The 25,618-nt window shown below is 38.2% G+C and overlaps 1 pseudogene; it reads left to right on the top strand.

Annotated features, from left to right (window-relative positions):
* LOC140616711 (pregnancy zone protein-like) overlaps positions 1–19,319 on the top strand; it is a 35,974-nt pseudogene extending 16,655 nt beyond the window's left edge.
* Positions 19,320–25,618: the final 6,299 nt, after the last annotated feature.

Raw genomic sequence — 25,618 nt, forward strand, 5'->3', positions numbered from 1 at the left:
AAAAAAAAAAAAGCGCCATCTTCACACTAATGGCAGCAAAACCTCCTAATCCAATGCCAAAAAATAAAAAAAATAAAAAAAATAAAACATCAAATTATGCAGCCTCTTCCTACACCCTTAAATTCCCCATTTAAACATATGTCCCAATCCCAAGGTCAATTTATACTTGCAGCCATTAACCAATACTTTTTTCTTCCTTTCTCCCATGATTCTGACTATCCATTTTTCCAAGATATTCTTGTCTATTTTTTTGAAGATTAACATCATTTGAGTTTTGGACTATAAACAGGTTTTACGTGTCAATGGGCATGTAATGCCTCTTCTCTACACTTGTCAAGTCCTTCATCAACAACTTGAAGGAATTTGCCTGAAGGCTCTTCAAGGCCTTTCAAAATACCCAATAAAATAACAAAATGTAAAGTACCAAAACAATTTCAGGATTTAGACTGCTTAAAAATTGTTCCCTCTGTTCTGAGAAATTGAGCCTACGTGTAAGGCTAATTACACCTCCATAAACCAACCCTATCATGAAGAAAACAAAGCTATTGGCTTACTTTTAAAAGACCATAGACTATTTTTCTCAATAACACAAGTAAATTCCAAACAGTTTTCCAGTGATGGTAAATATGATTTTGTCAGGTAACTTATGTTATATAAATGATAGAGAATATGAAAAAGGAAAATAACCATGAATGTTACAAAAAAATAAGTTCAAGTTTAAACCATGAAAGTTTGAGGGGGAAGCAGATTTTTTGGAAATTGATAAGGATGGAATTGTAGGCATATGATAGAACTCAAAAAGAAACTTATAAAAAGTATAGATATAAATAACTGAAAATTTAAAAATAAATAAATAAATAAAATAAAAATAAAATAAATAAATAACTGAGAATTGAAACAGGTAGATATAGTGAATGATAAATGGATAGATATAAATGAATCAAGTATATGGTGCAATGGAAGAGGTACAAAAACTAGACTATTTTGTAAAAGTTCTTGAAAATAATTTGAAGAACACAAAACCTATTCCCATGTCTATTTGGAAAGCCATCATACAACCTCAAAGGGTTTGATGACACAGAACAATATACATGGAGAATAAAACTTTAATAATGTCCCTAGCATGAGAGAGAGAGAGAGAGGGAGAGCATGGTTCATCTAAAAAAGACACTAAAATCATGTTAGACAATGATAGAAATGATTGAGCCTGAAACTGCAAAAATTAAGAAATTATAAAAATTTGAGTTATTATTCATTCATGTGTTCCATGAATATTCACTGAACACTTACTGACCTACTTTCTGGACATATAAAAAATATTGAGAACAAAAATCTTCACCTTTTTGAAGGTTATGTCCTAATGGGCACAGAAGGAATATAAACAAAATAAGCAAGTATATTATATAGTCTAGTAGAAGATGATAAAGGCTATGGGAAAAGTTAAAAGAGAAAATAGAATATTGAGATTAAAGTAGTTGTAAGTTTCAATAAAGTGCTCAGTGACTATCCCACGAAGAGAGTGAAATTTGAGCTAAGGGAGAGAACTAAGAGACTCCTCTGGAAGAAGAGTATTTCAGTCTTAGACAGCAACACCAATAACAGAAAATGCCTGTGGAGTGCTTACTCTGTCTTGGAGACCAATGAGATGTAGATAGATGATAGATGGCCTTATTGAGATGTAACTGACATATAACATTTTATATATAAGTTTAAGGTGTACAAGGTGCTTATCTGATACACTTATTTTTTAGGCGGGGCAGAGGGAGAGGGAGAGGATTTCAAGCAGACTCCCCACTGAGCACAGAGCCCAATGCAGAGCTCAGTCTCCCCACCCTGAGATAATGATCTGAGCCAAAACCAAGAGTTGGACACCTAACCACTGAGCCACCTAGGTGCACCTTGATGCACTTGTATATTGCAAAATGATTATCACCACAGCATTAACTAAAATTTCCATCACCTCAAAATTTCCATTTAAGTTTTTATTTTAATTCCAGTTAGTTAACATACAGTTAACTAATACAACATACAGTTATATTAGTTTCAGGTGTAGAATTCAGTGATTTCATCACTTCCATACATCACTCTGCACTCATCACAAGTGCCCTCCTTACTCCCCATTATTTATTTCACCCATCCCCCCAACCACCTCCCCTCTGGCAACCATCAGTTTGTTCCCTACAGTTAAGTCTGTTTCTTAGTTTGTCTCTCTCTCTCTCTTTTTTTTCTTTTGCTTGTTTGTTCTGTTTCTTAAATTCCACATATGAGTGAAATCATATGGTATTCATCTTTGTCTGACTGCCTTAGGAATATTATTCATCCATTAAAAAATGAAATCTTGCCATTTGCAACAACATGGATGGAGCTAGAGAATAAGTGCTAAGCAAAATAAGTCAATCCATTTCTTTTTTATGGTTATCACCACTTTTCAAATGGAAAAACTGAACTCAAAAAGGCTAAGTAACTCAGGCCATTAAGATGCCATAGCCAGGAAGATATGGAATGGAGATGGACTCAATCCTGGCTGTTTGACTCCAGATCCATGTTTTCTAACCTCTATGCTATTCTGTCTCTCAAAGGCTCTACATGAGAGTTTGTCTGGAATGTTCTAAGAATAAGGAAACCAGTGTGGTTGGAACAGTGAATAAAGGGAGAGCAATTGGAGAGAGAGATCAATGGAATAATTGAGGCCAAATTGTGGAGGGCTTTCTAGGTCATTGTAAGAATTTGAACTTTTACTCTACGTGAGATGGGAAGACTTTCAGAAGGGGTGGTGAGGTGATCTCTAAGGATCTTATAAGGATCACACTAAATACTGCATTTAGAAGAAAATTAAACTTTGAGTTTTTATACTTTTTTGCTTGAAAGTAGCAATGGCCAAAAAAAATGTATACAAGTATTACAAAGCTGGGTTGAGTGGCCCTTTAACAGCCATGAACAGAATGTCCAGTAGAAAGTATTTTGTGATCAGCAAGGAAATAAAATATTAGTGGGAGTGTCCAGTGATCAACACAATTTTGATGAAGTCAGATGGGAAAAAGAAGCAAAATTATAGTAACATTTTGTCTTGGAAAATTATTCTAAAGGCATTTACAGTAGAGTTTATGAGTTGTGACATAAGGAAGAATAGAATTTTAATGTCAACATTGTGAAAGGATCAGTAGAAAGTCAAGTTGACCTTGACACTGAGATGATAAGGAAAATATAGTTATCATCCAATAAATGGAGTTAAAAATAACACATTAAGCCATAATTAACTGCAATAGCTAGAGAAGTTGAAGGGTCTTTGATATCTGGAGCAGGAAAGAGAAAATAGTTTATTTAGATGCATCAATTAGATAAACTTGAGTAGTAATAATCCACTTACATATTCAACACAAGAGTAAAGACAGAGACAATAGAGTAATATCACTGTAAAACCAAAGTCAGAGATAGAGATGGCTACCACTTGGAAGGACAAAAGGGAAAGAAGTTGTATGATATTTATTTAAAAAGATTAGTACTGATGCTTTTCACAGTTGAGCAAGGTATTGAGGTAAAATGTCTGGCAATGTTTTTCCTTATAAATATACTGTCACAAAGGCAATTCTGAAATATCAGATGGGGTACTTGGATGGAAAGCCTCAGTCAAACTTAATTTATAAGCATGATTTCAGGCACAACATATAACCAAAAAGGCTTCGTGTTTAGATCTCTACCCCCCTCACTTTTGTAAATAATTTCTATCTCCATCATAGAGCTATACCAAATGGAAATGTCTCTCTTTGGCATCTTGAATTTTTCATTCCTCCTTCCCAAGATATAAAGAGAATAAGATCTAATGCTCTAGCCTTGTAATCAAGAGAACAATGAGTTTAAAGGCTTCAATACACTGCAAAGAGTTGATATTATTAACTTCTGTTCACCACATTGGTAATTCAATCAACTGAACACATGTTGCCTAAAGAGAGTTTTACATTTTCTGTTCAATCCTTCTTATGGAGGAAACAATACTCTGTGACCTAGAAAACCCACTATTTCTCCCACAAACCATAAATGCATCCCCAAGTTATCTTGTCCTACAAGCCTCACTCGAGAACTATGCTACCTCTAGGATATATGAAATTTCTACCTTTAACAAAGACTCCTGTCTGCTCAAAGAATAAGGGCTTAACAAGTTATTTCCAAAATTCTGCAACTCTTAAGAGACTATCTGAGCAGGAAAACTGAAAATTTGCTCTTCTAAGCCTTGCACATGCACCATGAAATGAATGGATGCTTTTTCTTTAACTAAATTGTAATTTTACCTTATTTTAATAGCAGGAATGGCAGCAAGTCCATATTTTGGACTCAATTTCACTCATCTAATATAATGTCCAAAAATAATATGCAAAGTCCAGAGCCAATCTCTGAAACACTGAGACCTGGATCTAGGAGTTGGTGGTGAAGTAAGTACCTTCACTCTCCTCCATTTGCCTTGGGTGAGGGAATGCGGATCCTCCAGCATTTTCAACTCCAAGATAATCTTTCTGAGAAGTTCAACCTCTCAGCCTTTCAGAATGAGCCTAAGAAAATGCCTTTATTATATAGGCTTATTAGTAAAATTGTCTCAGAGATGAACAATTCTAAAAGAATTATTCATGAGACTGCCAGAAAACAGATATGGGTGCTAAAATTATCGAAATGAGGAATAGAAAAAATAGTGAAAGGGAATAAAGGGGAAAGGAGAGAAAATGAGTGGGAAAAATCAGAGAGGGTGACAGAACATGAGAGACTCCTAACTCTGGGAAACGAACAGGGGGTGGTGGAAAGGGAGGTGGGTGGGGGGTGGGGGGGACTGGGTGACGGGCACTGAGGGGGGCACTTGACGGGATGAGCACTGGGTGTTACGCTATATGTTGGCAAATCGAACTCCAATAAAAAAATATACTAAATTAAAAAATACATACATACATACATACATACATACATACATAAATAAATAAATAAATAAATAAATCCAAATTATAGACTGCCTAACGCCATTGGGGAAACCTTCCATAAACAAGATTAGAATGTGCACATAAGGCAGCCCTGGTGGCTCAGCGGTTTAGCGCCGCCTTCAACCCAGGGTGTGATCCTGGAGACCTGGGATCGAGTCCCACATCGGGCTCCCTGCATGGAGCCTGCTTCTCCCTCTGCCTGTGTCTCTGCCTCTCTCTCTCTCTCTCTCTCTTTCTCTCTCTCTCTGCCTCTCATGAATAAATAAATAAAATCTTAAAAAAAAAAAAAAAGACGGAGAAAAGATGCTTCATTTGCTTCCTCTCTGTTTACATCTCTATCCTCCCCAGCTCATCAGGGGTGGCTGAAGTGGAAGTGACAGTCCCTGATACCATCACGGAGTGGAAGGCGGCCGCCCTCTGCCTGTCCAATGACACTGGACTGGTCTCTCTCTCCCTGCCTCCCTCCGAGCCTTCCAGCCCTTCTTTTGGAGCTCACAATGCCCTACTCTGCGATCCTCAGAGAAGCCTTCACACTTAAGGCCACCATCTTCCACTACCTTTCCAAATGCATCTGGGTAAAGAAAGCAAGGGAGGTTTGAAAGAGTGGATAGAATCAAGACTTCTTTGCTCAGGCAGCTCCTGATTGTTTTCAAGACTGTGGATAATTCTGGGAATTCTGCGTTAGCCCTGCTTGTGCTAAGCAAGGCAGGACAGGATCAGAAAGATCACACAATGACATTTAAGCCGCAGGTACTGAAATCATGGATCTCCAAATCACATGCTTTTTTAAAAAAAATTTCCTGAATCCTCTAGCAAGGGATAGGCTTTTTACCAGGATGCCGACTCAAACTAAGTTTTCTTAATTCCATGAGTGCCATTCTTAAAGTTCTCCCATCTTTAAACTCCCACAATATGCTTATAACTTCTCTATTTTTTTGTAAATAGTGGCAGAGGGATTTTGGGTTTTTTTTTTTTTTAAAGATTTTATTTATTCATGAGAGACACAGAGAGAGAGAGAGACAGAGACATAGACGGAGGGAGAAGCAGGCTCCCTGCAGGGAGCCCGATATGGGACTTGATCTCGGGATCCCAGGATCACAACCTGAGGCAAAGGCAGACGCTCAACCGCTGAGCCACCCAGGTGCCCCAGAGTTTTGTATATAGATTATCCCCTTTGTAACACAATATCCTCGAGGTCAGGAAATTCTCACATACTCTTCATAATTTGCTATGCCTTGTACATAGTAGACATGTGATAAATGTTGCAGGAAGTGGGAAAAGGTAAGAAGGAAGAAAATCCACAAGAAAGGTAGGAGCCAACAAGCAGAAACCAGTAGCTAGTGCCCCCAAGGGCAATATAGCATTGCTGCTTTTCTCTCCTACCCACTGCTGCCTCATGTGCAGGTTTCTCCAATTTATCCTGAAGAAAAGACCAGATCCTCCCAGTAAGTTAATCATCTTTGATTTGTATAATCGCCATACTCATACTTCCCCAAAGCATGCATGAACTTAAGGTGACATCATTTTCCAAATTCCAATTTAGTGTAGCATCTCATATGTGGCCCCAATTCTGCGCATGCATTGTCTCTCCCTATCCTGATAATCTCTCTCCCCATGCCTCACTTGCGAATGATAGGTCAGTGGAACTGAAAGCTTCTTTAGCCTTCCCACAATCCCAAAATGAAAAAAGAAGAGAGTCCTTTTGCATCTGTGCAAATGAGCAGGAAACCCTGTCTTGGACGATAACTCCTAAAGCTCTGGGTGAGTGACATCCCCTGCAAAAGGTTCTCAGATCAACAGGGGTGGTGGATATCTGAACACTACTTACATCATATTCACTTTTTTGCTTCCCACAAATATAGTTCATAAAGTGAGAGGTTTTTTTCTTCTTTTGATTCCTATGCACAATGGTCTCCTCCCACTACTCCCACTGCACCTGGGCCCCACAATCACTGTGCTTGGACACTGATTACTCAGTGTACATTAGCCTTGAGGGTCTTTTTCAGCTTTATTTCCTATTCTATCCAGCAACAAGGTTAAAGTGCAGCCCTTCGGATGATTACAGAGCACAAAGCCATTTTCAACTATTAGGGATGGCTTAGATTGCTATCAACATGGATGCTCATTTTTTTCTACGTTCTCTGTTTTAGGGAATGTGAACTTCTCAGTAAGTGCAGAGGCAGTGCAGTTCCTAGCACTGTGTGGAAATGAGGTTGCTGAGGTCCCTGAGATTGGGAGAAAAGACATGGTCATCAAAACCCTGTTGGTGGAGGTAAGTCGGTCGAGACCACTTCACTATTTTTCTGAGACTCTAAGAATAGTAACAATGAAAAGCAGTATGGCCATATTCCTGAGATTAAAAAAAAGAATAATTAATACCATACTCCCACAATCCACCTGATAAGACAGGTGGAATTTCTTGTCCTAAAAGTATTATAGTAAACGTTTTTAGCTAACCTTTTTAGCTTATCATAAATACTTTTTCTCACAAATTATTTCAGAGCTATTCCCTTTTCCTGACCTCTCCATCTCTTCTAAGATCCATTTACTACTTACACCGTTTACCTTTGATTCTCTTTCTTTATTACCCCTCATTTTCTCCTCTGCTGATCTCCATGGTTCTTCAGAGTTTTATGGATTTATAATAATTTGATAATAAGTAGGGTGTTAAGGTCGTTTAGTGTAAACCCCACCCTTCAAATGAATCTGTGATTGTCCTTCAGAAACCTGGACATTTATCCCTTTTCTCCTTTTTCTTTTTTCACCAGTGCCTGAAGGTATTGAGCAAGAAAAGACTTTCAACTCTATGACCTGCACTTCAGGTAAGAGTTCATCTTCATAATCATAGTGAGAATAATGCCCCACAGGGATATATATGTCAAGTTACAATACATGTCCATACATTGTGCCTCCCTTATTTTTAGAATGTTCCCTTAAATTTGGCATCGAAATAAGTATTTCTTTATATGCATTTTACAGAAGAGGACACTGAGCACAAGAGAGTGGATTAATGTGGCTTAGGGGTGCAGACAAGACTAGTGCTGGGGCTTGCTCAGTTCACATTTAGCTTTTATCTCCACAGCCCAGTGGCTGCTCATGAATCAGTCAGGACATAGTAGCTTAGAGTGTCATAGTTTAGGTAGAAAGAGAGCAGAATCATTGATAAGTTTGAATGACCGTAATATTCTCTAAAAGAATGATAAAACATGGGGCATTTTGTACTCATCTTCCTGCAAAAATGTTTCATGGCAAAAAAAAAAAAAAACTTACCACTTTACATTAGGATTTTATCATATCATTAAGAAATAGCTCTTGCAAAAAAAAAAAAAGAAAGAAAGAAAGAAAGAAAGAAATAGCTGTTGCTTCTAAATTACATTACCACATTAGTATTAGTTCTACCTCCATAGTGTATATGACACTGTTTTTGTCATTTGAGAAGGACCAATTTAGAGTATAAAATCAGAGAACAAATAACTGGAGAATTATATAAACAAATTGAAGACCTATATGCCCCCCACCAGTTCCCAGGCCTCTTTTAGAAAGCCACCATGTACAGCTTCACAGAACATAATAAAGTGAGAGGGGAGAAAGGACTTTAGAAGCCGTACAGTACCAAGAAGAGCTGGACAGTTAAAAGTAATCTCATCATAAGCCAAAGTCCTTATTCCTCAGACCCTGCATTCCTGAACTCCTTCATATTTAGCGGACATAATAATATTGCTAAATATAATCATAACAACAATAATAACTGCTCACATGTATTGAGATTTAAGATGTTGCAGAGGCTGTTCTAATGCACATGTATTTTACATGCATTCTTCCACTGAATCATCACATGAGCAATTTAGACTATGAGGAAGTTAAGTAACGTGTCCAAAGTACATAGCTAGTAAGTGGCAGGGCTGGACCCAGGCAGGAGGGCTCACTACAGTACGTTGCTATAAGAGATGTTGCACTTTGATATGGGTTGTCTGTTTTCAAAGGTACTGAAATATCTGACCAATTATCCCTGAAGCTCCCACCAAATGTGGTCAAAGAATCTGCCAGAGCCTCTTTCTCAGTTTTGGGTGAGTCATCTTGCACCAGGAAACTTGGGACAAAAGAGCAGTCATCATACATCTATATCTATATACATATATCTACATATCTGAGGGGGTTAAGATTTATTTATTTATTTGACAGAGAGAGAGAGAGAGAGAGAGATTGTGTGTGTGTGTGTGTGCAAGTAGGGGGAGGGGCAGAGAGAGACAATCTTCAAGCAGACTCCTCACTGAGCATGGAGCCTGACTCTGGGCTCCACTTCACGACCCTGAGATTATGACCTGAGCTGACACCAAAAGTCAGACGTACAACTGACTGAGCCACCCAAGCACCCGAATACTTGTGTTTTAAATCTCCACTTATCAATAGCATCTATTTCTTTCAGGATTCTGGAAGTCTCACTGTCTAAATGTAAATTTCCTCTTGCCTAAATGATAGTGCCTGTGACTCTAAATGTGAAAATAATTTGTCTTTAATAATGTTGGCTACTTAGGAGCTGACATCTAATTACTCTGACATCTAATCTTTCATATTTCCCAGGTGACATAATATGTCTGCTATGCAAAATATACAGAATCTCCTCCAGGTGCCCTTTGGCTGTGGAGAACAAAACATGGTCCTGTTTTCTCCTATGTCTTGAACTATCTGAATGAAACCCAACAGTTGACTCCAGAGATCAAGTCCAAGGCCCTTGGTTATCTTATCAGTGGTGAGACAAATGTTTACTTTCTTACTCTAATGAGACTTTTCCCGGTTTAACTTGAATTGTATTACCAGATATTAAGCTAATAATGGCGATTTTTGTGGAAATGACAATTTTCCAACCATTTAATAGATGTTATATTGTGACATATCTGTAATATTCCTCAAACTATGTCAGATCCTATGCACAGAAGACCATACAATGTCTGTGGCTTCTGGATGCATCAGCCTGCACCTATGGGTGGCCTGCCTTTCTATATAACATTTCTTGACTAGTTGAATCTTTCATTCCAGGTTACCAGAGACAGCTGAACTACAAACACCGAGATAGTTCCTATAGCACCTTTGGGGAGCAATACGGCAGGAATCAGGGTAACACTTGGTGAGAAAAGAAAATCTATCCTGAGATTTGACCATGAGTTCACAGCATGTACATATATTAGTCTTTTTACTTCTTTAAACAATCCTGTGAAGTGAGAGCTATTCACTTCATTTTACAAAGGAGAAAATCACATTCAGCATGGATTAATATTTACGTCTCTGGTATAAACAACTAATAATCAACTTGGAAGTTGATTCATTTTATATCTAATACACCAAGCATCTTTTCTTTCTCATGTTGCTAAGAGACCATTGTAAGTTTGTGATTTTCCCTCTCAAGCACTTGAAAGTGCTAAAAACAGGCTAGAAAAACTGAGTGTAGTTTATTACCTTCTACTAAATGACAATGTGTGTGTCTGTCTCTCTCTGTTTATCCATCCATCTGTCCATCTGCCTGGTTTCTGTTTGTCCACCCGTCTGGTTTCTGTTTGTCCACCCATCTATCCCATCTATCTGCCTGACCACCCATCTGCTCATCTACCTCTCTGTTTATCTATCTGTCTGAATAAGTCTGACCACACAGGAAAACAAGAGGAAATCAGTGGGACACCTGGGTGGCTCAGCAGTTAAGCATCTGCCTTCCAGCTCAGGGCATGATCCTGGAGTCCCGGGATCAAGTCCCACATCGGGCTCCCTGCATGGAGCCTGCCTCTCCCTCTGCCTGTGTCTCTGCCTCTGTGTGTGTGTGTGTGTGTGTGTGTGTGTGTGTGTGTGTGTCTCATGAATAAATAAATAAAATCTTTTTAAAAACTTTTTAAAAAAGAGGAAATCAGTGACCCAGGAAGTGGTGGAGGAGCTAGGTGATGTGGAGGTAAATATTTACTGAAGCAAGACATTAAAAGGAGTTAGTTCATTAGAGCATTAGCTGCAAAAGAGAAGATAAGAAACCTGTGAAAAGAAGAAAGACAGGAGGCGCAGGATGTGAGAGCAAATATCATAACCACCTAGAACACTGGGAGACACGTGAATCTCTAAAGTGACACAGAAATGCTTTAGAATGCATTACCATAGGTAATGCATTTAACAACATGTTGTAGCTAAACAAAAAGGATATGGAAGCTGCCAGGTTAACAGAAAAAGTCTCCAAACTCTTAGTAATAGCTCACTGACTCTCATGAGGGTACACTGGGGGGAGAAGGAATCTACGTGTGCAAAACAGTGTTAGAGTGCTGCATGGAAAACAGCACGCCATGCTTCCTCACCCTTCAGGCTCACGGCCTTTGTACTGAAAACTTTTGCCCAGGCTTGAACCTGCATCTTTATCACTGAAGCACACATCGCCCAAGCCCTTGCCTGGCTCTCCCAAAGGCTGAAGGACAATGGCTGTTTCAGGAGTTCTGGGTGTCTGCTCAACAATGCCATTAAGTTTAGGTGTTCTGAGTACTTACCCTGAACCTCGTGATACACCGATTCTAACGTTCCTCCAAAAGTGAGGAGAGAAAGAAGGCACAGAGAAATTGCAAAGATGAAGTCCAGCAGTGTGAGAGGGCATCAGGGAAAGACTATAATATTAAACCCATAACCTATAATTTTTTTATAGAGGAGAAAGAAATGGTGCTTTGCATGAGGATGTTATTTTGCTTGATAGGGACAGATACTGAGGAGGGTCTCCATGAAACAACAGAAGAGAATATATTAAAATCTGAGAGTAGAGTGAATAAAAATTTCTTCTCTCTCTCTCTCCACAAGGAAAAGTAGAAGACGAAGTGGTCCTCTCTGCCTATTGCTTTTCCGAAGATTCCTCTTCCGGACGCTGTAAGGTTCGCTGTCAGTGTAAGGTTCATCTCAGCCCCATTTCCTACCATGGAAACCACAGGCCTGATGTCTGGAACACACCCTACTAAAAGTCAAGTCTCAACTTTCCTTTTGCTCAATGCTGAGGCATTTCTCAGCTAGATGAGCTCTTTGGTTAATTGACTAAGGGGAACTTATACTTGCCTGGCCATGCCCTTGGACTAGGTACCAAAACTAATCTAAAAACACAGGCTCACTAGCCTTATTCTTTTAAGGCTTAACTATAAAACTAAGAGTTGTAAAATATTTTTTCGATTTCAATATTGTGGATATCTGGCTGTCTCCCTGGCTGGTTGGCAACCATGAATAACATCTGCCGAGCAATATCCAACGCAAGGTTTGCTCCATCCTCTACTTACCCTAGTTTGACATCGTTTCCTCTTTGTCTTTGCAGCACACTGTTATCCACAATGCCCTGTTCTGCCTAGAGGCCACCTAGAGCACAGCAAAAGAGGGGACACATGGAAGCCATAGCTATACCAAGACGCTGTTGGCCTATGCTTTTGCCCTAGTAGGAAACCAAGGTAAGAAAAGAGAAATACTGAAGTCTCTTGATGAGGAAGCTGTGAAAGAAGGTGAGAGAAAATGGTCAAAAAATTTCCCCTTTCACTTACACTGATACTACAAAACGAGAGGAGCTATATTCCTACTGAAAGTAACAAGCTTCATCCGGAATTCCTTAGCCAGCTCATATATTGTGAAATCAGAGCACCTCTTATAAAAACGTCTCCTTGAGTGCCTGGGTAGCTTAGTCATTTAAGCCTCCAACTCTTGATTTCAGTTCAGGTTTGTGGAATGAAGCCCCATATTGGATACTTTACTCAGCAGCGAGTCAGCTTGAGCTTCTCCTTCTCCCTTTTCCCCTTCCCCCACAATGCTCTCACTCTCTCAAATAAATAAATAAAATCTTTTTTTATAAATATCTTCTGTGTGATTTCATATGTTATACAGAGTGTAACATAATTGACAATGCTGCAATTATGGAATTATATTCCTAACTACTACATATATATATTTCACATATCTGTCTCCCTACTTGGATAAAAAGAGGCACAATCAAAAATCATACTAAAGGAAGTGTAATAACATTCTCAAAGTGTTTTTATCTCTATTTGCCAGAGATTATCATAAAAGTCCTCTGAGATCAATAGATGGATTTTATATTCCAATTTATCCTTCAGTTTCCAGGAAATATCTCAAGCAATAAGGGAACTCTCTCTGTTGCTTTCTCTTCCTGATTCAATTAAAATAAAATTTGAGAGACTGATAAGGATGCTCTAGGCTTCCGCCTCCAAGCATTGAACATTCTTCAACTTATCCCCATAGGAGTAAACCAACATTAGCATGGAAATGTTACTGAATTTGCAGGGCTTATGACAGAGAGGACATTACTTCATCTCTGTATTATATTCAACTCTATATGATACAAATGTGTATTCAGTATCATCTACTTATAATTAGGATTCTCTCCTTTTTCTCACCCTTAAGATAATTCAGTCCACTGGGAGTGACCTCAGAAACCCAGGGCACCAGTGGAGCATTTTTACCAACCTCAGGCTCCCTCAGCTGAGGTGGAGATGATGTCCTATGTGCTCCTGGCTTACCTCATGGCCCAGCCTGCCCTGACCTCAGAGGAGCTGACTTCTGCCTCACGCAGCATGAAGTGGATCACCAAACAACAGAATTCTCAGGAGGGCTTCTCCTTCACCCAGGTCTCCTCCAGATTCACTTAGCACACAGGAATCTTGAAAATACAATAGTTAACAAGGAAAGGAGAAAAGACCTTAAATCTTGGGAGAATTATTTAGGGATATTTGAGGACCATGGGAATATGAAAAGATCTAAGACATTCCCCAAAATTTTTCCCTAAGCACTATGTTAACATCCTATACATTTGGCTACTTACCATAAGCATCATTCCTCTATAAAGCTTATACACATAGGTCATTGGCCACACTCTAGGGTCTTTGAATATCAGTGCTCTTGACATTTTGAGCCAGATAATTACTGTTCTTGTGGGGCTGTCCTGGACCTTTAAGATGTATCACCACTCATAGCCAGTTTATCTCACTCTTCTGTATACATTAACAACAGTACTCTTTTTCCCAACTTGCTAATTTTCAACCCAATCTGTGAAAGATATAACGAAGAGGACTGTTGATGAGAAAGATCAAGCTGCAACTTCTCAATAGGTAGAAATGTCCCTTAGGACAAAACCAATATAAGGGAAAATAAATGGTGAGGCTAATTGGCATCAATAATTTTGTATTTCATTTTCAGAAACTATAGCATAACTTTGATGATGCCTGAAAGGCAGAGAAAAAGGAAAAACTATGAAAGGGGTATAATTCAGGGGGAAAAAAAGCCAGTGTCCCCTTGTGGTAACCAACACAGACTTTGGGGGAAAATCCCTGCTTCCAAAACTTACTCTGTGGGGGTGGGTGGGCCCTCCACTCATCTCTTCCTGAGCCACAGTAGTGGCTTTCCAGGCCTTGTCCCGATATGGAACACCCACATTCACCAGGACTGGGAAAGCTGCACAGGTAACCATTCAGAATTCCTGGCATTTGTTACAAATTTCCAAGTGGATGACAACAACCCCTTGTTATTGCATCAGGTCTCATTGCCAGAGCTGCCTGGGGAATATGTTGCAACAGTGGCTGGAGACAGATGTGTGTATCTTCAGGTGAGACTCCAGTTATGTTGGAAATTTTAACCTCACCAAATGAAAGGGGAGCTCTGGTCTCTCCTTCCTGGACAAGTGAAGGGCAAATCAAGAGAAGTTGAATGATGGAACAGTGAAGAGTCCCAGGTAAAGAGAGAAACTGATGATGTGCTTGGTGTTCCACAGACACTATGAAATACAATATTTTTCCAGAGGAGGACTACCCATTTGCCTTGAAGATGCAGACTGTACCCCATACTTGTGATGGACCCAAAGTTCACACCAGCTTCCAGATCTCACTGAATGTCAGGTAAGACTTCTGATTGAATCATCTAATCCTCAGTTTAAATGTTACCTGGAACCTTCAGTAATTAATAATATATTTGGAAGATATGCTATTTGGCGAATATAATTTAAAATTGATATATCTACTAATGAAGTTGGCCCTTGTATCATTACAAAGTGATCCTTTTCTCTAGCAATTTTTTTTTGTTTTAAAGTTTCAGTAATACTTTTTTTTTTAAGATTTTGTTTATTTATTCATGAGAAACACAGAGAAAATCAGAGACATAGGCAGAGGGAGAAGCAAGCTCCCCATGGGGTCTCAATCCCAGGACCCTGGGATCATGATCTGAGCCAAAGGCAGACGCTCAACCACTGAGCCACCCAGGTGCCCCTCAGTAATACTTTTGAAGCATTTAAAAGCAAAGTCTGGTCTCAAACTGTCAAATAAAAATGTATACTATTCAAAAAAAAAGTACACTACTCAAATGTTCTAATAAATTCCTACTTTTACACTACTTTTTGTTCAACTCACTGCTGAAGAATAAATTACTTTCCACAGAGATTTATACTTTAGGTTGAAGTAAGTCTTCCTTACCTTTTCTGAATAATAGAATTCTCTTTTATTATTTTTCTAATCAAATACATAAATAGCAAATGTTAATATTAAATAGAAGTATAAATTAAATATAAAATATAGAAATTGCCTTATAATAACCCATCAAAAACTTATAGGATTTTTGGGCATCTGGGTGGCTCAATCAGATGAGCGTTAGACTCTTGGTTCAGGTCATGATCTTGCAGTTGTGAGATCCAGCCCTGCGTCAGGCTCTGCACTCAGCACAGAGACCATTTCAAATTCTCTCTCCCTCTGCCCCTCCCCCTGCTCACACATGTGCTCTCTCTCTCTCTAAAATAAATAATAAATAAATAAATACATAAATAAAATCTTTAATAAAAACAAAACAAAACAAAACACAGGGCACTTGGGTGGCTCAGTCAGTTAAGCGTCTGCCTTCAGCTCAGGTCATGATTCCAGAGTCCTGGGATTGAGTCCCAAATGTGACTCCCTGCTCAGCTGGGAGTCTGCTTCTCCCTCTACCCCTCCCCCTTGCTTGTGCACTCTCTGTCTCTCAAATAAATAAATAAAAATCTTTTAAAAAAAAACACTTATAGGAATCCTAAGAAAACATAGCAGCATATGATACTATGTATCTACTACTAATGATATTGATATTGTAAAACAAATGGTATTTCAGACAACCAACCAAATTAGTAAACATCAATGTATTCAAAGTATAAAGCGTTAAGAGCCTATCTGATCTCACAACACTTTGGAGACTCTCTGGAGACATGCTACATTCAAGTTAACTCAAAATAGAAAAGTAATACCTACAAAATAACAAATGTATAGTATAAATGGAGTGTCCCAAAACTGGGAGTGTGTTAATGAATGCAGATTACCAAGCTCCATTCCCAAAGATTCTGATTTTTGGGACTTAAATATCTGTGATTGTAGTAAGTCATAGATCTGATATATATTCAGGGTTCCAAACATCAATGTCCTACATGTCCAGGTAACACAGATTTCTAGGAGTTATAATGTTACAGAAAACTTCATGAAGATAGGCAGATTTATGGTCGGTCTTGAGGAGGGGTCTGGCTTAGTTTCACATACAAAGCCCTTACTCCCTTTTCCTTTGACACTACAGTTACACGGGGAGCTGTGCCACTTCCAATATGGTGATTGTTGATGCTGTCTGGTTTTATCCCCTTGAAACCAACAGTAAAAATGGTAGGTGTATTTTAAGCCTAACAGATCTCATATAAAAGGATGCTCTGTGTCTTCCAACTAAGACCATACCAATATCAAAGCCTTATCAATATCAGCCTGCCTCAAAAAATATTTTTCCCAAACCCAGAAAATTAAATTCAATAATTGTTTATTTGTCTCTAAGCTGAGAGACTTGTGTGATACCAGAGAAACACAAGAGGAGTCCCTGTCCTTGAGACATTCACAGTCTAGCTGGGGACTTAAAGCACATAGGCATGTAACTTTAGTTTACTATAACAATACTAGAAAGACTGGGACACCTGCGTGGCTCTGTGGTTGAGCATCTGCCTTCAGCTTGAGTCATGATCCTGGGGTCCCTGCGGAGCCCTCTGCCTCTCTGTCTCTACCTCTCTCGGTGTGTCTCTCATGAATAAATAAATAAAATCTTTTTTAAAAAATACTAGAAAGACAGACTATGATTAAGTACCAAATTGGCTGATATATCCTAAAAAATTTGACAATGATAAAGTCAATATGAACTAGAATCATCACAGATGCCATAGGGTGCAGTGTGTTACCTGATATCGAAGCATGCTAGAAATCCTGATCTGAAAATACCTGGCTTCCTTCTCTCCATAGAAAGTCAGGTGATTTTTTTTCACAGTCAAAACATGACAATTCTGAAGACTGTATCCAAATATGATTCCTCCCTCTCTCTCATCTTTTATATCTTTAATGTACCCTAGTTATTTAATCATGAAAATAATTTATAGGAGTCTTACCTCTGACATCATTGTAACCCTTACTACAATCTGCTCTCATTTTCTAACTTTCAAATTTTCTGATTTTCCTCAGCTTGAAAGATCTAGCCATATGAGCAGGACAGAGGTAAGCAACAACCATGTCCTCATTTATGTGGAACAGGTAAGAGCTCTGACATTTTGGCTGACACTATACATATTGGTGGTCTCTTAATGGGGTCTCTTCACTAGAAAATGAGTAATATGAGAAAAGCTGTAACTAATAGCATCCTTCCAGAAAGTTCCTTTATTCTAAGAGAATAAAAATTGCATTTTAGATCCATGGAGTGTTCTGCTCTCTTTAATTATGTTGAAATTGGAATGTATTTCCATAAATTTCAAGTAGAAAACAATAGAACAAAAAGTTGATTGTATCTGTTAATTTTAAAGACCTTCCCCAAAAGAATCAATATACCACAGTGGTTAGTTAATGATAGTGTAAATATTCTAATATATCACTATATAAGATAAAATAAAATATAGAACTCATAAATATCTTCATATCTGACTAGAAAGCAAAGAGAATGTTTTACAGAGGCACACAAAAAGAATAGTTTGATAATTACAAAAGGTACAAAGACAAGTCTCTGCATCTTAGAAAATATTCACATGGACCCAGAGAGTTAATCTCATACAGAAGACTACAAGAGAATATGCATTGTCTCAGTTGTTTAGGAGAAAATCTGGGGAATTTTGTTCATGGTAAAGTGTTTCCAAACACTTTGGGTTGTATTTAAAACCCATCTTGGGGGCACCTGGGTGGCTCAGTGGTTGAGCTTCTATCTGCCTTTGGCTTAGGTCACAATCCCAGGGTTCTGGGATTGAGTCCCACATCAGGCTCCCCACAGGAGCCTGCTTCTCCCTCTGCCTATGTCTCTGCCTCTCTCTGTGTGTCTCTCATGAATAAATAAATAAAATCTTTAAAAAAAAATAAAAGAAATGGAGTTGTTTGTCTCTGTGAAACAAACATCACAGAAGCTTGTTGAATAAATATATGTTTCTGGTCAAGCTATCATTTGTCCAGTCGTTCACTTATAAAATGTTAATTACATGTTCACATAAAGAGTTGTATTATTTTAAATAATGTGAAGAACAAATGTGTAACAAATCTGCTTATAGCTCAGCTGTGGATGTTACATATAAAGTCAAACAGGGATTAAACGATTATAGTTTATATTCTGAGAAGCCTCAGGAAAAAACTCATCCATTAGTCTCGGAAGCCTTTGCTTAGAGACAGATAAGTAAGTAGTACTGATTATTTGAAATATTGAAAACATTTCTTTGTCCCTAAGCTAAGACATCAAAAACAGCCTTCATAAGAGACTAAAATGTGCTGGAGAAAGGCAATATTGTGCAATGGTTAAAGTCTAGACACGGAAGCCAGATTGCCTGTAGACAAATTCAGTTCCATCCATGTCTCACCAACTGAATAAGGAGGACAGTTAACCTCTCTGCTTCAGATTCCTCACAAAGAAATGGGAATAACAGAGTGACTTTTAGTTTCGACTAAAATGAGAAGTATATAACTTCCATTTGCATTCTACTGGTTAAAGCAAGTCATATGACCAAGCCAAACTTTAACGGGGCACTCACTCAGTATATTCTCACTTTCCCTCAGGGAAAAAAATCACAGGCCATGAGGGTCTGTCCTGGCATCAAACTGTGCCACCTTGGGGGAAGGTGATGAAAGCAAAGTAAAGATATTTCTCTTACACTCTTCGATGCATCTATTCTTGAATTATCCCCCCAAGTGTGTTGTGACTTTCCCACTAGACTCCCCAACTTCCCCAGGGTACTCTCATCCATAACTGCTAAAATCAATTTTTGTGGATGGTGATGGTGCAGAATTCTTACCTGATGATGTCCCCTCTCATTTTCAGCCCTACTGCAGGTTTCTTGCTGTCTTCAACATCCTTTAAATGGGTGACTGGGAAAAGGAAAGGAGGTAAATGGACCTACATTTTATTCAGAAGCCAAATTATAAAAAAAAAAAAAAAGAAGCCAAATTATCTTGCAGTTCCTGTCCCATTGGTGAAAGAATTCTCAATCTACAAACATTTTTGTGGAGGAAATTTATTTACTTTTTATTTTTAACTTATAGGAGTCTTCTCTTCCTCCTTCCCTTCCCCACCTCTCCCCTCTTTCTCCCCTGCCCTGCATTCTTCCCCTCTTGCTCCTCCTTCTCCAGGGTCTCCACCTCCCCCTGCTCCTCCTTCTCCCCTTCTACCCCTCTTCTTCCACTCATCTTCCGCCTCCTCCTTTTTCTCAAGAAAATCTAATATGATGTAATTCTATATTTGCATAGCATTTTAAACATCTCAGAGACTTTTCTATATATCTCATATTATCTAAACCAGTTTGCAACTCATAATAAAATAACCTATCTAGGTCTTGAACACCAACAATTGCTAACATCACAAAGAGAGAAATAATTAGATATTAGGTGCATATTGAGGGATGCATATAATATTTCCTAGGAAGTAGCACTCCCAAAAAATCAAATCTAATTCTCTATTCCTGAGTAAAAGCTAAGAAGCTCTATGAAAATCATTCTCCTTGGTCTTCTTCAGAATCAAAAACAGATTTCAAAATGGAAAATTTAGAAGAAATCTTTAAAGATGACCCAAAAGATCTGATCCCAAATGAATGTGGGAATTTTGTCAGAAACAAGAGGTTTCTCAATCACAGGGATTAGAAGGGAAAACAAGACGGAAGACAGGAAGGCAGGTCAGCTAGGAGTCTAAAAAATCCTCTCCTTAATCCAGACCACTTTTTTATTTCACCGTAGGTTTTCCAAAGAGAAGAGAATATACTGCATTAGTCCCTTCTTTCAAATGATGTAGGCAGTGCTATTTGTCACTATGAATTTTGATCCCTTTCTTATGAAGCCAAGTATTGCTGATCCATTTATACATAATGAATGGGAGAGGTAATAAAAAGAGATTAACACATTTTCCCAACATTTCACTATTCCCAGAAAAAGAGGTAAGTCTTTTAATGCTAGTGCTCTTTATTAAATCCTGGGATTAAAATTCCATATTTCTAGGATCATATTTCTGCTTACACAAGCAAGAAGAATATATGAGTGGGCAGTAATGGCATTATCAAATATAGGCCAAAGAAGAAATTGGGGGGAGGGTAAATTATCCACTCCTGTATAAGAAAATCATACATGGGAGTTTAGCACCAGAAGTCTTTGCATGTTTTTACCCAACAATGTGAGGTTATGGAGGTATATATATTAAAATAGAAATTACCAAAATGATAACTAGACTGTTCTCCCCTTCCTTTATCTTTTCCTTTATCATTTTCCAAAAAAAACTATATATATATACACATACCTGAACTGAAACTATACGTGCTCATTTCTCTTTTCCCAAAATATGTGAAATATTTCTCAGTTTCCCTGCTTTCTTCCCTGAATAACATGGAAAGATAACTTACTGAAATATCAACTGGTGTTTTGTTTTCACTCCTAAAAAAGATTTAGGAAAAATGTGATCTATGCTGATTATAATCCCTTGTTTTTCCCCTCCCCTATTTCAAAAGTATAGCCAGACTCTTGTGTTCCTTTGCCTTAAGAATTGTCAGGGTCAGAAGCAGAGGTTACTTAAAGATAACTTTGTGAAAGCCCTGACTACTGAGCAAATTACTTACTCTAGGTGCTCCTGAAGAAGAGAAAGAAGTCTCTTGCAAGAAGGAAAGAGTTGCCATATACAATGCTATAAATGCTATAAATGTAACTGTCATCAGTTTCTTCCTTCCCTCTTTTTTGATAAGAACATTTAACATAAGATTTACTCTTTTAAGAAACTTTTTACAGACAGCCACATGTAGAAGAATGAAACTGGACCATTTTCTTACACCATACACAAAGATAAATTCAATATGGATGAAAGACCTAAATCTGAGACAGGAATCCATCAAAATCCTAGAGGAGAACACAGGTAGCAATCTCTGTGGTCTCAGCCACAGCAACTTTTTCCTAGACACATCTCCAAAGGCAAGGGAAACAAAGACAAAAATGAACTATTAGAACTTCATCAAGATAAAAAGCTTCTGCACAGCAAAGGAAACAGTCGACAAAACCAAAAGACAACTGACAGAATGAGAGAAGATATTTGCAAATGACATATCTGATAAAGGGCTAGTATTCAAAATCTATAAAGAACTTCTCAAACTTAATGCCCAAAGAACAAATAATCCAAACAAGAAATGAGCAGAAGATATAAATAGACATTTCTCCATAGAAGATATACAAATGGCCAACAGACACACGAAAAAATGCTCAATATCATTGGGCATCAGGGAAATACAAATCAAGGGCAGCCCCAGTGGCTCAGCGGTTTAGCGCTGCCTTCAGCCCAGGGCATGATCCTGGGGACCCGGGATGGAGTCCCACATCGGGCTCCCTGCGGGGAGCCTGCTTTTCCCTCTGCCTGTGTCTCTGCCTCTCTCTCTCTCTCTCACTCTGTGTGTCTCTCATGAATAAATAAATAAAATCTTTTTAAAAATTACAAATCAAAACCACAGTGAGATACCACCTCACACCAATCAGAATGGCTAAAATTAACAAGCCAGGAAATGACAGATGTTAGCAAGGATGTGGAGAAAGGGAAACTCTCTTACACTATTGGTGGGAATGTAAGCTGGTGCAGACATGACAACAGTATGGAGGTTCCTCAAAAAATTAAAAATAGAGCTACCTTACAACCCAGCAATTGCCCTACTAGGTATTTACCCAAAAGATACAAATGTAGTGATCCAAAGGGACACCTGCACCCCAGTGTTTACAGTGGCAACGTCCACAATAGCCAAACTATGGAAAAAGCCCAGATGTCCATCAACAGATGAATATATAAAGAAGGTGTGGTATATACACATACAATGAAATATTACTCAGCCATCAAAAAATGAAGTCTTACCATTTGCAGTGATGTGGATGGAACTAGAGTGTATTGTGCTAAGCAAAATAAGTCAATGAGAGAAGGAAAATTATCATATCATTTCACTCATATGTGAAATTTAAGAAATAAAACAGAGGATCATAGGAGAAGGGAGGAAAAAGTAAAATAAGATGAAATCAGAGAGGGAGATAAACTATAAGAGACACTTAACTACAGGAAACGAACAGGGTTGCTGCAGTGGAGATGGGTGGGGGATGGGGTAACTGGGTAATGGGCATTAAGGAGGCATGTGATATAGTGAGCACTGGGTATTATATGCAACTGATGAGTCACTGAACTCTACCTCTGAAACTAATAATACACTGTAAGTTAATTGATTGAATTAAAATAAAATAAAAAGAAACTTTAAACATACAATACAATATTGTTAACTGTATGTGTTATACTATACAGATTTCTAAAGTTTATTCACCTTGGGTAAGTAAAACTATATACTCTTTTTTAAAAGATTATATTTATTTATTCATGAGAGACACAGAGAGAGAATCAGAGACATAGGCAGAGGGAGAAGCAGGCTCCCTGTAAGGAGCCGGATACAGGACTCGATGCCAGGACCTCAGGATCATGACCTGAGCCGAAGACAGATGCTCAACCACTGAGCCACCCAGGCATCCCTAAACTATAAACTCTTTAACCAACATCTTTCTGATTCTTTGTGCCCCTAACCCTTGGTAAGCACTATTCTACCCTCTACCTCTATGAGTTTCACTGTTTCTGATTTCTGATAAGACAATAGATTATTTGTTCTTCTGTGTCTGGCTTATTTCCTTTAGCAGAATGTCTTTTTTTAAAGATTTTATTTATTTATTCAAGAGAGACACAGAAAGAGGAAGAAACATAGGCTGAGGGAGTAGATTCCCTGTGGGGAACCTGACGCAGGACTCGATTCCCAGGACCCCAAGATCATGACCTGAGCCAAAGGCAGACACTTAACCACTGAGGAACCCAGGTGCCCCTAGCATAATGTCTTTAAAGTCCATCTATGAAGTAGCAAATGGCAGAATTTCCTTCTTTTTTAAAGCTGAATATATTCCACTACATGTATATACCACATTTTCTTTATTCTATTGTCCATAGACATTTAGGTTGTTTCCATGTCTCTGTTATTATAAATAACCCTGCAATAAACATGGAAACATACACATCTCTTTGAGATCCTAATTCCAATTCTTTTGGGTAAACATCCAGAAGTGGGACTGCTGGATTATACTGTAGTTCTATTATTAATTGTTTGAGGAACCTCCATACTGTTTTCCATAGTGCCTTTACCAATTTCCATTTCCACTGACAGTGTACAAGGAGTCCCTCTTCTCCACATCCTTCTAAACACTTGCTATCTTTTGGTTTTGATAATGGCTATCCTAACGCTTGTGAGGTACTAACTCATTATGGCTTTGATTTGCATTTCTCTGATGATTACTGATGTTGAACACCTTTTCATATAACTGATAGACCATTGTATGTCTTTTTTGGAGAAATATCTACTTGTAGAAATGGTCTTTTGCCCATTTTTAATCTGTGTGTGTGTGTTGTTGTTGTTGTTGTTGTTGTTTTGGTGGGGGAGGAGTTGGGTTTTTGCTTTTTTGCTATTGAGTCATGTGGGTTCCTTATACATCTTGGATATTAACCCTTTATCAGATGCATGATTTTCAAATTATTTTCTCCCACTCTGCAGGTTGCCTTTTCATTTTGCTAGTGATTTCCTTTGCTGTGCAGAGACATTTTAGTTTGTATAGTCCATTTGTCTATTTTTGCTTTTGTTGCCTATGCTTTTAGTGTCATATTGAAGAAAAAAAATTGCCAAGTCATTTATACTCTCTGTTTTCTTCTAGGAGTTTTACAACATTATGCTTACGTCTTAATCCATTTTGAGTTGATTTTTGTGTATGGTGTAAGATAAGGGCAAAATTTCTTTTGCCTGTAGATATTCAGTTTTCCTGAAAACATGTATTGAAGAGACTATTCTTTCCCCTTGTGATTCTTATTCCCCTTGTCAAAGATCAATTTACTATAAAATGTGTGGGTTTATTTCTGGGCCCTCTATATTTCATTCTATTGGCGTATGTGTCTCTTTTTATGCCAGTACTATACTGTTTTGAGCTACTAAAACTCTGTAGCTCTGTAATATAGTTTGAAATCAGAAAGGGTGATGCCTCCTGCTTTATTCTTCTTGCTTAAGATTGCTTTGTCTGTTCAGGCTTTACAATAGTTGAAGACATTAACAACCATTTATCAGAAATGGACAGTTACAGCAGACAGAAAATTGGTTAGGATGTAGTTCAACTCAACAGCACCATCAGTTAACTGGATATAACTGACATCTAAAAATTAATCCAAAATCGAAAGAACGAACGAAAGAATGAATGAATGAACGAACGAAAGAAAGAAAGAGGAAGGCTAGGAGGGAAGGAAGGAGGGAGGGAAGAAGGAAGGAAGGGAGGGAGGGAGGGAGGAAAGAAAGAAGAATGGATCTGAGGGAAGGAGAGGGAGGGAAAAAGGAGGAGAGTAGAAAGGAAAGGATGTAGACACAGGTCTTATACTCTTCACGAAAATTAACTGAAAGTGTATCATAGACCTAAATGTAAAATACAAAACTATAAAAACCTAGAAGATAACACAGTAGAAAATCTGGGTGACCTTGCATATGGTGGTGACTTAAGACACAACAGCAAAGTCACAATATATGAAAGAAATAATTGAAAAGCTGGACTTCATTAAAATTAAAAATCTGCTCTGTAAAAGATGTTGTCAACAGAATGAGAAGACAAGCTACAGACTGGGAGAAAGTATGTGTAAAAGACGTATCTGAAAAAGGACTTATCCAAAATATTTTCTTAAAAATCTCTTTTTTTAAATAATAAATTTATTTTTTTTGGTGTTCAATTTGCCAACATACAGAATAACACCCAGTGCTCATCCCATCAAGTACCCCCCTCAGTGCTCGTCACCTATTCACCACCACCCCCGCCCTCCTCGCCTTCCACCACCCCTAGTTCGTTTCCCAGAGTTAGGAGTCTATGTTCTGTCTCCCTTCCTGATATTTCCTACCATTTCTTCTCCCTTCCCTTCTATTCCCTTTCACTATTATTTATATATTCCCCTAATGAATGAGAACATCTAATGTTTGTCCTTCCCCGATTGACTCATTTCACTCAGCATAATACCCTCCAGCTCCATCCACGTGGAAGCAAATGGTAGGTATTTGTCATTTCTAATAGCTGAGTAATATTCCATTGTATACATAGACCACA

The sequence above is a fragment of the Canis lupus genome, chromosome 25 (genome assembly GCF_048164855.1).
Source record: "Canis lupus baileyi chromosome 25, mCanLup2.hap1, whole genome shotgun sequence".
NCBI lineage: Eukaryota > Metazoa > Chordata > Mammalia > Carnivora > Canidae > Canis > Canis lupus.